This window comes from Tasmannia lanceolata, unplaced genomic scaffold (genome assembly GCF_043159265.1).
Source record: "Tasmannia lanceolata isolate RefF3 unplaced genomic scaffold, GAP_Taslan_0.1 ptg000018l, whole genome shotgun sequence".
Classification (NCBI taxonomy): Eukaryota; Viridiplantae; Streptophyta; class Magnoliopsida; order Canellales; family Winteraceae; genus Tasmannia; species Tasmannia lanceolata.
In genome coordinates, this window is record NW_027518695.1 from 60134562 (window position 1) to 60144608 (window position 10047).

Here is a 10047-nt window from a genome sequence, read left to right on the forward strand (position 1 = left end):
AATATATTATGCTTCTCATGTTCTCTTCTTAAGGCTTCTAATGGAATATGAATTCAGGCATTTCCCAACTACTCCTCGTTCTTCCTCCAAAAAAGTTTGGAAGAGCTAAACCCTAACCCTAACTAGGGATACTTTAATTGAAATTCAGTACTTTTGGATGGGTGCTTGGGATTACATAATCAGATTCAGTTGTTTTGACTTCTAACTGAAGCAGAAACATGGTGAGGTTGGTTGGATTTGAACTGCATATCTAGTTTAGTTCATCCACTCTTTTTTCTACAATACTTTTGCTTATTAGTGTTTGAGAATTTCTGTATCCAGGGAGATAGGGTTCCTAAGATTTTGGTAGTCTAGCTAGAAGGATTTGATATCTCCACCCCCTTGTTTTTGCAACTGTCCAATTACTCCCATTATTTAGAAGCTCTCATCATCTAAGGAATGTAAACAGATGTTGAAGGTACCAAAACACAGAGGTTGATGAGAAATTGAGAGGCAAGAGTGGTAGTAGTTATATGCAAACTACGAAGAAGTGAGAGTAGTAATAGGAGAAGAAATACTTGTGCATTAAAAATGGGCAATAATATCCCCATTACCTTGTTTTCATATGGCAATCCTTTTATCTTTAGATAGAAAATACATGTTTAAGATCTACACATCCTATTCCAACTAAGCCATCCAAATATAAATCAAGAGAAGGCTGTGATTGAAAACATTGACAACTGCATCTCAAAAGGAATCCCCGGGAAACCTGATATAAGTCACACAGTAATCTATATTAGAGAGTCAATCCATTTATAGATGGATGTGGCGAGAGTGTTGTTGTAATGCATCATGTTCTTCATTTTTTTACACTAGAGAGGAAGCAACTTAAGGTTTCGTTGGCAAATTCAGAGAAAGTAGGCTACTTAAATTGGCGAAGTTCTTTTGTATATCTTCTTGGAAGAGGTTGATGCCCTTTTCCATATAATTCTGCTGCAGAAGTCTGGGTATAATGGAAGAACATTATAATTCTATTTCTGGGTATAATTTCGCAGCAGTAGTCTATGCAATCACTACAACTTATTGTTTTGATCTATTGGAATATATGAAAAATGACCATAATGGAAGAACATCTGGGCTTCATTTGGGTGTGTGGATTGGAGTGAAAAACTTAAAACAAAAAGGAGTCAGAGATTAGAGTAGAACTAAAGAAGTTAAAGAAAACGAAAATGGGGCAGGAGTAAAGACAGGTAATATAGGAGGAGATCAAATGCATACTGTGAATCAATTCGTAGCACAAAGGAGCCTGCATATCTATGTGTAGTAGACACCCCATTTTGTCAAGACAAGACTAATGATAGGTCGTTGCGATGACGAATCCTATGATGAGTCCGGAAGCTTCTTTGGTCTTTCTCTCGATATCTCTCTCGGTATCTCTCTAGGTTTTTCCAAGACGCGAAGTTACCCAAGCCACCCTAATACCCAAGACAACCTGCAACCAAGCTTTTACCATGAACCCTCCGAGTTCACCTTCCAGAAAAGCTCTGAAATGCTCAAACAAAGGTTCGAAGGATAAATTCTGCTACATCGGCTCCCGCTTTTACAGCGATCACAACATCCTGAAGATCCAAACAGCAAAACTCTGCAAAAGCACTCCTGAAGATATTTCTAGGAACTGGAACCACCTTTCGGTCACAAGAAACTACTTTTTGGGAACCAGAAATCACTTTGGCTACCAGGAACAACCTTCCTAGATCCAAAGATCACAACCCTCAAACCAAAGCCAAAATCCGGGAACCCGGTACCAATTCTATGGACCCGGGAAACACTTTTGGTCCCCTGAAACCACTTTTGGGTAACAAGAAACCAACCCGCATTTATTATTTATTAAAGCAACAGACATCTTCACTATAGAGGTGGGACCTGTCAGAGGGGTAGCTCGCATTTATTATTTATTATAGGATTTGCTAGAGACCATCGTAGAAGGAATTTTGCAGACCCACTGTTGCATAGCAGCCACCTGAGTTAAACTAAATGAATAAGGACAGGATCTGTTGTAAAAAGCCTCTTAGGATGCTCTCACATGCAACAGCAGGTCCATGAAATGCCTTTTACGATCTTCCTTAGCAATTCCCATTTATTATACCATCAAGGGCGAGAATGGAAAACCAAATGATATAAAAGGTGAGATTGCAAAGATTTTTGTTAATGTTCATCAATTTATGTTTTTTAAGGTGATAGGGTAAACTTAATAACCAAAGAGAAATTTGCTTTTGAACGGAGATATGTGGTTGAGCATTTTATTTTCCCCAAAAAAGCTTAAGAAATATCTGTGCGATCATTATCAAACTGTTTGAACTGATCACTTGCAACAAAAGTTATGTGCAAAGGATTTTTTTTGTTTGTTTGATGGGTATGTGCAAAGGATTACATAAGAGCATTCCTTTTACACATATTTATGTTTAGGGAATTGATATCAACACCACAATGTTTTTTTATGATGTGCGAAGCATCTTGGGATTTAGCCTTTAAAGGGCTGTTAGAAGAATATTACAGTTGTCAAAAAGCACTAACAAGCCATCTAAATGCTAAACGACAAGATGCTTCGCTCATCTTATAAAAACATTGTGGTGTTGATATCATTTCCCTATGTCTATTTATATAGAGTTTGCATACAAGATAAGGATGAGACATGGAGATAGTTGTTGCATTAGTCAGAACAACAATCACAACAACATTTACCTAACTGAGAGAGAATTTACAGCCGAGGAATTGTATGTGTAAATACCCGAAAATACCCCTTATTAAAATTTGTTTTCCCCTTATTAACGAGGGGCGTTTTTGTCATCAAGTGTTATAATTAGATTGGGGCTCTTTTAAGGAAGCCTATAAATACGACCTTTTGTGAAAAATTAGGGATCAAAAGCAACGATCAGACAAAGAAAGAGGAGATCGAGTTTTGGGATCGGAGAGTGAAGATCAAGGTAAGAACTATGTCCTTTATTAATTTATGTTCTTAGAAACCCTAAAGCAAGGATTTTGTGATCTTGAAAAGATGAAAGTGAAGGCTTTGATTTCGTTTAAGATGTGCCTTAGAACTGATCTCGGGTTCCTTAGGATTTGCTTTGTTGTGGAATCCCTAATGAGCTCAAGATCGGATCGTATTGGTTTTTAGAAAAGTTTGTCTTGAAGGGTCCAACCAAAATGTTTAGATTATTTTTACAATAATTATATGTGTCGATTCGAGCGTTAAATTAGATTAGTTGGTTTCCTCTCGTTGATACGAATCCAACGGATCCGACTATACTCGAATCGGAGCTAAAACGAGAAAGTTTGGTCCTAGAAGTTCTGGTAAAATTGGGGACGAATATGAAATTATCGTAAAGAAATTGTGAAACTTTAAAAATTCATAACTTCTTCGTTTCTTGTCCGTTTTCGACGCTCTTGTACTCTACGGATATGCCGAAAATGAGTACTTTCTGTTCAAAATAGTTTCAAAAATGTTTGGAGACTCTATATTGACGATAATTCCAAAATACTAAAAAGAAGCCTAGGACGGTTTGCCGATTCTTTTCCGAAGAGGCACCAAATGGTGTCTTGTGTCAGTATGAGTATGTATATGCCTAATACGAGTGGAATTAATGATGAAACTCCTGAAAAATATTGGAAGAGCTGGACATTAACCCTAACTAGTGATTTTTTAATTGAAAGTCAGTACTTTTGGATGGGTGCTTGGGATTACATAATCAGATTCAGTTGTTTTGACTTCTAACTGAAGCAGAAACATGGTGAGGTTGGTTGGATTTGAACTGCGTATCTAGTTTAGTTCATCCACTCTTTTTTCTACAATGCTTTTGCTTATCAGTGTTTGAGAATTTTAGTATCCAGGGAGATAGGGTTCCTAAGATTTTGGAAGTCTAATTAGAAGGATTTGATATCTGCACCCCCTTGTTTTTGCAACTGTCCAATTACTCCCTTTATTTAGAAGCTCTCATCATGTAAGAACTGTAAACAGATGTGGAAGGTACCACCAAAACACAGAGGTTGATGAGAAATTGAGAGCCAAGAGTAGTAGTTATATGCAAACTACGAAGAAGTGAGAGTAGTAATAGGAGAAGAAATACTTGTGCAAATTAAAAATGGGCAATAGTATCCCCATTCCCTTGTTTTGATATGGCAATCCTTTTATTAATCCTAGTAAGCTCTATTAGGATTGAGGAATACTTGGGCGAATTTATATAATCAGCAACCCCTTTGTTTTGATATGGCACTCCTTTATTAAGCACCCTTTTTTATTGGCTGTTAATAGGTTTTTATTAATTGGAACTGCCTTTAATAGCTGCTTAGAAAATAGAAGATTTTATGAGTCCATTTTCTCAAAAAGTAATGATCCAAACCGTTCATTTGTTGGGCCACATCGTAAATATGCTGCACCCCTAGGATACGCTAAACCGTTCATTTCTATGGGGTGCAGCATATTTAGGACATGGCCCAACAAATGAACGGTTTAGATCATCCTATGAAAATATTGGACTTCACGCGTGCAATACAAGATGGATTTTATCTTTGTTGACTTACCAATTGATAGACATTTTGCATTAAAAAAAACTGATAGACATTTTGCATTCAAAGCCAATCCACTATAGAGTTGGGACCTGTCACAGGCGTAGCTCGCATTTATTATTTATTATAGGATTTGCTAGAGAGAAGGAATTTTGCCGACCCGCCTGAGCTGAATTAAATGAATAAGGACAAGATGTGTTGAAAAGCTGTCACATGCAACAGCAGGTCCATGAAATGCCTTTTACGATCTTCCCTAGCAAATCCCATTTATTATATCATCAAGGGTGAGAATGGAAAACCAAATGATATAAAAGGTGAGATTACAAAGAAAATGATATAAATGGTGAGATTGCAAAGATTTTTTGTTAATGTTCATCAATTTATGTTTTTTTAAGGTGATAGGGTAAATTTAATAGCCAAAGAGAAATTTGCTTTTCAACGAAGATATGTGGTTGAGCATTTTATTTTCCCAAAAAAGCTTAAGAAATATCTGTGCGATGCTTAACAAACTGTTTAAACTGATCATTGCAACAAAAGTTAGGTGCAAAGGAATTTTTTTTTTTTAATGTGTATGTGCAAAGGATCACATAAGAGCATTCCTTTTACACATATTTATGTTTAGGGTGATATCTTGTAATATTCTTCTGACAGCCCTCTAAATGCTAAACGGCAAGATGCTTCACGCATCTTCTAAAAACATTGGGGTGTTGATATCTTTTCCCTATGTTTATTTATGTAGAGTTTGCATATAAGATGAGGATGAGACATGGAGATAATTGTTGCATTAGTCAGAACAACAATTACAACTACAATTAGCTAACTGATAGAGAATTTACAGCCGAGGAATTGTGTGTATTAGAATCAGATGCCAAAGTGGTAGTCGTGGATTTGGCTAATTCCATTCATGGATATAAGCACGGACCAGGCTCACAAGGTCCAAGCCTCATTACCTTCTGAGACCATGTTTTAAGGGAATTGGGTTTGCACTAAGACTCATCTTTATAGAAAGTAGAGTTTTGTTAAGAACATAGATTGATTGAAAGCCTTTCTCTTTGAAACTTTTTCAATTGGAAGAGAGATTGAGAGAGAGAGGAGTGAAAATGAATTTTCACAAGGGAGGGAAGAGGGGTGGATAAATTTTTGAGTATTTCTACTTCAAAATTTAGTTCAGCCCTCTCTCCTTTATAGAAAGTAGAGTTTTGGTTTGATAAATCCTTGTTTCTCTCTCCCAATTCCTATCCAATTGAGAAACCAACTTGAATTGAGACTCCTCGAGCCATTGGGACTCTCCCAAACGTCCAAGGCTCTGTGGGGATGCCCAAGATACATAGGAGAATGTGTATTGATGTCTCTCTCCAGCATTTGTGGCCTTATCTCATAAGAGTTGGTATTGGAAACAAATTGCTTGCTTTGTAGATCCTATAATTTAGCAATTCTTATCCAACAAGGAGTTTGAGTGCAACTCAAAGTCCTTGAGCAATTGGGAGACATTTTCCCCAGCTTTCCAACTGATTTGGGCATGTGGTGGGCCCCACCATGCTTATCCATCCTATCCCAATTCTCATTTTCGTTCCAATTCCGCAATTTTTGCAAAACCGGTTTGGAAATAACTATCCTCATTTGATTTACACATTATTATGCTTATTATTAATCAAATTAATAATACATAATAATATATAATAATTAAATAATTAATTAACAATTTGATTAATTAATAACTTACATCCAATGAAAGTTATTTCGGCTCCAATTTGTCTTCGAAAAATTATCTTACTGTATTTTGTTACTTACTTAACAAAGAATGTATATATATATATATATATATATATATATATATATACTTAATAAATATCTACATTAATCTAACGGATCATATTCGTCTGTGTAATCCTTTACTACTAAAAGGGAAAATCCATAAAAGTTCGTCTGCGTCTTTTGTTATTATTCCATGCCCTAGTTAGACAAAATCTTCCTATGATGTCCTATTTCTTTAGGCCATTTTCGCCATTTCACCCTCTATAATTTCTCTGCCACTTGTACTTTCGCAGGCCACGCGTTCTCATCTCAGTGTCATTCTTTTTCTTGCTTTGTTTGTTTTTCTAAAAGGTCAAAAAACAACAAAAGCCCGTCTGCATCTTTTCTTTAAATTCCCAATCTTTCAGTTTCTTTTTCTTTTTTTTGACCTTTTTTTCTAAACAGGTGCAAGTTGATGGCATGGTATCATCTCTTTATGTCGATGCCCAAGAATGGCCTTATTAGCACGGATGAATTTCCCATCAATTTTTTTGGGTATTGTTTTGTTAAAACCATCTTTCTTTTCTTTATTTTATTTTTCTAAGCTTTACATGTTCTGTAATTTTTAATTTTTCTGGGTTTTTTTTTTTTCGTTTTCCAGTCATTTTTTTTACATTTTCCTCTTTTTTCTTTCATGGGTTACTTTTCATGCTTCTCTGCATCTCTATTGTTTTCCCCTGTTTCTCTTATGGGGTCATAGGCTGTTTTGTCAATTTTATTTATCATGAAACTAAATTTCGATTTGCCTGCAATGCTTCTATGTGCATAAAAAAACGGTGGTACACTTGGTATTTTGTCCCACTTCTTTGCATTAGACAATCTAATCTACCTTAGATTGAATATTTTATACCATTTGTGAAACTTTACCCACTGATGGGCATGCGATTTCTTCCAACTTTGCTTGCAGAAAAGAGAAAGTTGAATAAGCTTTACAACCTATTGTGGTCATAGAGGCATTGGTATGTAACAGTAGGATAAAGTTGAACAACACTCCGTTCGACATGATTTCTCTCAATCCGTTTCAAAACTTACAATGTTACATTGTTTTTCCTCTCCAGCTTTAGTATTTGAATTGTTGTAGATTTTATTTTATATTTTATTTTCTTGCAGTACAGACTCCAACATCATTGCTTCATTAATGACAAACAAAAGAAAAGGTTATGCAGTTTGAGGATCTCATTTCTGAAATCTTGGTTGTTGAGCTTAATTAGCGTTAAAATAATAGTATCGTTTCAAGGTTTCTTTTGACTGAGATGATAGTACCAGCTCTTAAAAAATAGTGATCTTTAGGTATAAATCCTATCTTTTATCTATTAAAGTATATTCCTATTTGTCATCAAGGATTATGGTTTAGCCAGAAGGATTTTTCTTCTTCAAAGAGGTGATATCTAATGCAATTAAATCTATTAATGAGCAAAGATAGAAAACAAGATATGGCAATGGCCCTACTAACAGTAGATTATAGAAAAGAGGGTGTGAAAGCTCATGTTGTATAGCATGTAGCTTTCTCTGATTGTCCACTTTCATTTTTCATTGATTCCCTCTTAAGAGGAGGAGATGGACTTTGTACAGACAATGAGAATCCATGATGGGAGCTTGAAAAGCAGAGCTGATGTTTCTATCATCTTACTGAGAACTATTCTTTCAAGAATAATATTATTCATCTTTCAAACAATATTAAAACAAAGCTTAAAACCTTATTTTCTTTAACTTTTTTCTTGTATGGTGGGAGGGAGGCGTGTTTTGTTTTTTTTTTTCAAGGGAGAGCACATTCCATCATTCATTCCTTTGCACTTTTCCATCTAGCCATGGTACCTAGAGACAAAGGATAAATATACCCTTTGGGCACTCTAAAAAGATGATAAATTCTGCTTAAAATGATAACTTATGTCAATATCTAATGTCCTCCAGAATAGTTCACTCGAATCCACTGAACAAATTTAACTTCAGCATATGAACATCTGTTTAGGAGTGGGCAATTTCTTTCACTTTAAGTTGCTTGTATTGACATGTTTGGTAATGAGTACTTGTAATTGATGTGATTAAGTTCCATCACTTTTTAGAGTTAAATTCCTTCCGGTGTGGTTAAATCCTATCATTGGGTACCATTCAAAAGAAAAAATATTCCTATCTTTGGGAGCAAACAAAGATTTGAATTCTCTCCTTGTCACGGTTTGAAAATTAAGTTGCTTCCTCGATAAAGCTTAGGTTGCTAATCTATATATTTACCCTCTTCTGATGTTATTATAACATTTGCCAAATAGCTCTATCATGATCTTATTGTTTTCAAATTGCGGTTTTACATCATCCTATAATATATCTCCTGAGGTTGAAGTTGTAAGAATGAAATCAAGCTGGAAAGTTAAAAGCAAGCATACATTATGGGTTTTTTTGTCTGTATACTCCTGAGGTTGAAGTTGTAAGAATGAAATCAAGCTAGGAAGTTTGGATCCCAGTGTTTGGGTTGCTTGGATTGCATCTATTCTCATGTGGTTGAAGTTGTTAAAATGAAATCAAGCTCGAAAGTTCAGATCCAAGTGTTTAGGTTGCTTGAATTGCATGTATTTATTGATGCTCTTAAGAAGCTGGGCAGTTTGGTTTGTCTTGAAGTTTATGTTGGACTTATGACTATTGAAAATGATTGTCCACATAGAACACAAGAGATAAAGAATTATGTGCATTGTTCTCTTTGCTGAGAGGGAGGGGTTCTTTACAATTGTGGTTTCTCAAAGAGCACTAACCAAATTTAATATAAGCGTTGATTGGGTGGATCTTTGGCACACACTTGATATCTTGCGATGGTTTTCCTTCGATTTTCCATCAATGCTGCTTAAATATACAGCTATGTGGAAATATTTGGACTTTATATGGATCATATCAAACCTTGGTAATGACTGAATTGGAAATTTTGTACTTTCTTATCTTCTTTTGTGGGTTGTACTTTCATATCTTTTTTTCGGGGGGGGGGGGGATATTTGGAATGTTTGACATAAAAATGAGAAACAGACTGCGATATCTTAGATTTATTGTAATTAGTCTGACTACTACGACGAGCATATTATAACGGCACCCATCCTCTGATTTATTTCAGTTATTTTTCACATTCAGTATTCTTAAATCTAATCTTTGATGGCCACTTCCCTTGCCAGATTCTCATACTTCAAGATTTATCTGATGCACCTACCAAAAAAAATGATTTATCTGATGCAATATGCTTAGGTTTTGTTGTTGCTCATGCTACGATCAGTGTTTACATAATGTGCAGTTGGGCCCATTCTTGGAGTGGGAAGCCGGAATACAAATGGATAGTTGAGATTAAAGCCACTTAACAAGGCTATCTCAGTTACTGTCTGCGATGCCATGAATATTCTCACCACTTATCGAAATAGATGTAAAGTTGGTGTCTTTTGGAATACGCTTATTGATGTAATCCTTATTGTACTTTTTTTCTGTATGAACTCTGTTTCAAGGGACTATGCTAACTACTTCCAGTGCTTTATAATTATCTCTTTATTGGATATGTAGGATTTTTCTGTTCCTAATTTTCCCTTTTTTGTCGTGCATTTTTTGTTTTGCTTGAAGTTTCTCAAATTTGCAATTCGAGCACTGATGAGTTTTTCCAAAATTTCTGTTGGTTTTCACTGTGTCAATTTATTTCATGGTAGAGGACCCTCTTAGTAGTTTTTTCCTTCCTTTTTTATCTTTTTACTT

At 35.4% G+C, this 10047-nt stretch overlaps 1 long non-coding RNA gene across 1 annotated transcript; it reads left to right on the plus strand.

The window, feature by feature from the left end:
* Positions 1–6812: 6812 nt before the first annotated feature.
* LOC143851633 (uncharacterized) lies at positions 6813–9824 on the plus strand. Its single transcript, XR_013236430.1, has 3 exons — positions 6813–6831; positions 7244–7295; positions 9602–9824. It is a non-coding gene; the product is annotated as an uncharacterized LOC143851633 (long non-coding RNA).
* The last annotated feature ends 223 nt before the right edge of the window (positions 9825–10047 follow it).